The sequence below is a fragment of the Myotis brandtii genome, unplaced genomic scaffold (genome assembly GCF_000412655.1).
Source record: "Myotis brandtii unplaced genomic scaffold, ASM41265v1 scaffold1347, whole genome shotgun sequence".
In the NCBI taxonomy this organism is placed as follows: Eukaryota; Metazoa; Chordata; class Mammalia; order Chiroptera; family Vespertilionidae; genus Myotis; species Myotis brandtii.
The window spans coordinates 145090-150163 of NW_005354788.1; the positions used below are offsets into that span (position 1 = coordinate 145090).

Consider the following 5074-nt stretch of genomic DNA (forward strand, 5'->3'; position numbering starts at 1 on the left):
GCGCGTCCCCGGGCCTCTGGGTGGACAGAGCGGTGGACCCTGGTCTCGCGGTGGGGGCCTCCTGCACGGCCCAGGGAGGGAGTCGCCGTTCAGTCTGGGGGCAGAGGTGAGAATTTCGGAGGAATGCGCGGTGCCTGCTGTAGAGATGAAAGGAGAAAGGCTGCCCTCTGGCTGGGGCCGGCTCGAATGGGCAGCACCCGACTTCTCTGGGAGAGCCCCTTCCCGGAGGGAGAGCCGCTACCTGCATTGCCTGCATTGCCTGCTTGCCTGTAGGGTGCGCCCGCCTCCTTGCCCCCAAATCTACGGATCTATTTGGCTTTTGATAACGACTAACTCTTGTTGGGAAGGAGATACGACCCTTTTGGCAGATGGGAAAAGTGAGGATTTGAGAAGTCACAAGATTTGTCTAGAATTTTTGATATTTCCCTTCAAGACCCATCGCTTTACTGCGAAAGCAAGTATTGTATCCGAAAAACCAGTGTTCAAAAAGAATTTAGCCTTCCTTCCTCCAGTGAGCCTGGAATAGAGCCGGAGTGAATCCTTAAGGGAGACAGGGATTGACACAGATTCTTTGATTATTATTTTGACTATCGCTCAGCAGATGACCGAAATATGTGTTTAACTTATGTGTCTAGAGGAGTTCTGTTGAAGTTTAAGGAAGCGGAGGATAGGAGGAGCCTGAGGCAGCCATGGTCATGGCCGTCTTGATTCAGAGATGTTGTGGGATTATCCCTTGGTTCCCTGGGTGATTCTTTTAGGTGACAAGTAGATGTGTGTGGCAGGTTTAGCGAGTTCACTGCAAGGCAAGAGTAATCATCCTGGCTCCTTTCTCCACTTCTAGGGTCACTTTCTGAGGACTCAGACCTTCTCCACTCTGGGAACCCAGAAGAAAGGGGCGTGCTCGCTGTGCTGCTGACCCCTGCAGCCCAGGTGGGTCTAGATTACTTCTTTTTCCCCTTCTGTTCTCAGATCATGGATATGGTTTCTTCCATTGTTATGGAATTGCTCAGCTCTGAGTCCTAGACCATGGTGTTTACCCTGATAAACTGAGGAGAGATGAACTTCATGACACATGTTCCTCACTGTACAGAACTTTCCCTCCTGGCATTACTTCTCACCTCCCCACTTTGTGCTTAATGCACACTTAGTAGCTCTGCAGTAATGTAATTGGCCTCATGGTGAAAGGCAAAGTAGTAAAAGCCACTTGCTCCTATCTCATGAAGTTAACGAGGAGGTAAGATGTAGATAAGTAAAATAATTCAATAGCAAGAAGAAATATACATACATATTTTTAAATGCAGAAATGACTGGCAGGGACAAGTCATAATAGAACCTGAAAGAGGTTTGCCATCCTCTAGAATATTGGGGGGAAAAAGACTGGGATCAAAAGCTGCCCTTTCAAAAACAAGAGAGAGTATGGAGTTGGAGGGTATAATATAGGAATGTTCCAAGAGAGACCAGCTTTGGCAAAGAAAAGTCTCCAAGTGATGAGAGAGTTGGAGGTCTTTAAGGGGTGTGTGTGTATCTCTGTGGAGTGAGCAGGAGTGTGGTGAGGGAAGCTGGGGTATGTTGTAGCCAGACCACAGGAAAACCTACACTGGGTCTTATTCCAAAGGCCCACAGGATGGAACGTACCACGGCCGATTGGAGAGAGAAGATTGGTCAAAATGCTTCTCTAGGGGCTGGCCTAGGACACCGAGAAAGGCAGACCCAGGGTAAAGGCTCTGGAACCACTTTTTAGCCTCAGCCCTGGCCTCATAGCACACAGGTGCAGAAGGTTTGTGTAAAACTCTGGGAGAAAACACCAGTACTGGTTCTGATGTGTGAATTTGTAGATTTCCTTCAGAGGAAAGGAAGGCTGGAGAGAAAGTCGGTAGCATCTGCTAGACAGTGTCTGCTGAGCCTGCCCATGCCCTCAGCTCCAGCACATGCACACAGAGCGGTAGCTCCATAAATGAATTTGATTATTGAGGTTTTCTCAGGGAACTGAAGTCTTAAAGGAACTGCCTGTTTGTCTGTTATTGTGAGCATTGTTTATAAAGAAAAAAGACTATAAATTACAGTTGTTGCCCCTTGAACATGGTTTGAACTATACAGGTCCAATTATATGCCAGTGTTTTCCAATCTACACTAATAAAAGAGAAACATGGTAATTGGCGTACGACCGCTACCCTTTTCATTGGCTAATCAGTGAGTATATGCAAATTAACTGTCAGCCAAGATGGCGGCCGGCAGCCAGGCACTGAAGCGAGCACGAGGCTTGCTTGCTGCAGACTCCAACGTTCCCCGCCTCACTTGCCAGCCTCTCATCTGCAAGTCTAAGCAACTATATACTATGTTGCAAATAAGAAGGTAAACAAAACCCCAGAAAACAGCCGGACTGAAACCCAGCCGGACCGAAACATTGTATCCATCTTTTCAGCAGCGAGGCCTCAGAGCTAAAGCTGGCCCAAAAACTTTTTAGCCTCAGCCCTGGCCTCATAGCACACAGGTGCAGAAGGTTTGTGTAAAACTCTGGGAGAAAACACCAGTACTGGTTCTGATGTGTGAATTTGTAGATTTCCTTCAGAGGAAAGGAAGGCTGGAGAGAAAGTCGGTAGCATCTGCTAGACAGTGTCTGCTGAGCCTGCCCATGCCCTCAGCTCCAGCACATGCACACAGAGCGGTAGCTCCATAAATGAATTTGATTATTGAGGTTTTCTCAGGGAACTGAAGTCTTAAAGGAACTGCCAGTTTGTCTGTTATTGTGAGCATTGTTTATAAAGAAAAAAGACTATAAATTACAGTTGCCCCTTGAACAACACAGTTTGAACTATACAGGTCCAATTATATGCCAGTTTTTTTCCAATCCTATATAATAAAAGCATAATATGCAAATTGACTGAAGGGCAGAACGACTGGTCTCTATGATGCGCACTGACCACCAGGAGGCAGATGCTCAACGCAGGAGCTGCTCCCTAGTGGTCAGTGCATTCCCACAGGGGGAATGCTGCTCAGCCAGACGGCTGGCTAGCCCAGCGACAGTAGTGGGAGCCTTTCCTGTCTCTGCTGCAGGTGGGCAGTAAGGAGCAAGGGGTCCTGGACTGCGAGAGGGATGTCTGCCTGCCAGCTTAGGGGGCTTAGGGATTGGGCCTAAGCTGACAGGCAGACATCCCCCGAGAGGTCCCAGACTGTGAGAAGGTGCAGGCCGGACTGAGGTCCCCCAACCCCCCAATGCACGAATCTCGTGCATCAGGCCTCTAGTATATACTATAAATATATTTTCCTAGTGATTTCCTTAATAAAGTTTTCTTTAGCTTACTTAAAAATACAGTATACAATATGTGTAACATACAAAAATGTGTTAATCGACTTTATGTTATTGGTAAGGATAGGCTATTAGTAGTAAAATCTTGGGGAAGTCAAAAGTTATATGTGAATTTTCAACTGTACATGGTGGGATATCAGCACTCCTAATCTCCCTGTTATACAACATGTGTAACATACAAAAATGTGTTAATCCACTTTATGTTATTGGTAAGGATAGGCTATTAGTAGTAAAATCTTGGGGAAGTCAAAAGTTATATGTGAATTTTCAACTGTACATGGTGGGATATCAGCACTCCTAATCTCCCTGTTGTTCAAGGGTCAACTATGTTTTGCTTGTGTTGATCACTCCTGAAGTGTTTGGCCTTAAGGGACCATCAACTAAAATAAGAGAGTAGTGATTTCATACTTCAAGTATTAGAATAATGAATTAAATTATTTTGGGCAGGGAATTTTCAAAGTAGGTAGTTCTTTAAACGTATTTCATTATGTGAATTGTTTGACCAGTTGTTCTTGAAGACCAAAACCTCGATCCCTTTAGTATTATGTAGTAACCTTTGTTGTCTCTTGTGATGGCCTTCATTTTAAAGTCTATTTTGTCGGATATGAGTATTGCTACTCCAGCTTTTTTTTCTTTTCCATTTGCATGGAAAAATTTTTCTATCCCTTCACTTTCATCCTGTGTTTGTCTTTTGTTTTGAGGTGGGTCTCTTGAAGACCAGTTGTTTTTGATCATGTGATTTTTGTCTTTCAATTTGTTTATGTGATGTATCACGTTTATTGATTTATGAATATTGTACCAGCCTTAAATCCCTGGAATAAATCCCACTTGTTCATGGTGTATGATCTTTTTAATATATTGCTAGATGCAATTTCCTTAATATTTTGTTGAGGATTTTAGCGTCTATGTTCATCAGGGACATTGGCCTGTAATTCTCTTTCTTTGTAGTGTCTTTATCTGGTTTTGGAATTAGGATAAGCTGGCTTCATAAAAAGAGCTTGGAAGTGTTCCTTTGTCTTGGATTTTTCTGGAATAGTTTGAGGAGGATGGGTATTAGTTTTTCTTTGAATGTTTGGAAAAACTCCCCTGTGAAGCCGTCCGGACCTGGGCTTTTGTTTGGTGGGAGTTTTTTGATTACTGCTTCTATTTCATCAGTTGTTTTTTGGCCTATTCGGGTTTTTTGATTCTTCCTGATTCAGTTTTGGGAGATTGTAGTTTTCTAGGAATTTGTCTATTTCATCCACATTGTCCAGCTTGTTGGCATATAGTTGTTCATATTATTTTCTTACAATCCTTTGTATTTCTGTGGTGTCCGTGGTTACTTCTCCACTTTCGTTTCTGATTTTATTTATTTGGGTCCTCTCTCTTTGCTTCTTGATGAGTCTGGCTAATGGATTATGGGAACTCCTTTGTAGATAACAGTTTTCTTTTCTCTTGCTGTCTTTAAGATTCTCTCTTTGTCTTTAATTTTTGGCATTTTAATTATGATGTTTTGGCATTTTAATTATAATTTTTGGCATCCTAATTATAATTAGGCATGGGCCTGTTTGGGTTCTTCTTGTTTGGGGTTCTCTGTGCCTCTTGAACTTGTGTGACTTTTTCCTTTACCAGGTTAGGTAAATTTTCTACCATTATTTCTTCAAACACCTTCTCTATTCCTTTATCCCTTTCTGCCTCTTCTGGCACACCTGCTATTCTAATGTTGTTATGTTTTACATTGTCCCACAGCTCCCTTAAGCTGTCCTCCTGTTTTTTAATTGTTTTTTT

General features: G+C 43.4%; 1 protein-coding gene across 1 annotated transcript in view; it reads left to right on the top strand.

The window, feature by feature from the left end:
• Nucleotides 1–5074, top strand: part of ZNF2 (zinc finger protein 2) — a 49098-nt gene that overhangs the window by 23377 nt on the left and 20647 nt on the right. Inside the window, exons 1-2 of the mRNA XM_005860481.2 lie at nucleotides 7–106; nucleotides 842–930. The gene's annotated coding sequence lies outside the window, so the exon portion shown is untranslated. Of the gene's footprint in view, nucleotides 107–841; nucleotides 931–5074 lie in introns of the transcript that reaches the window.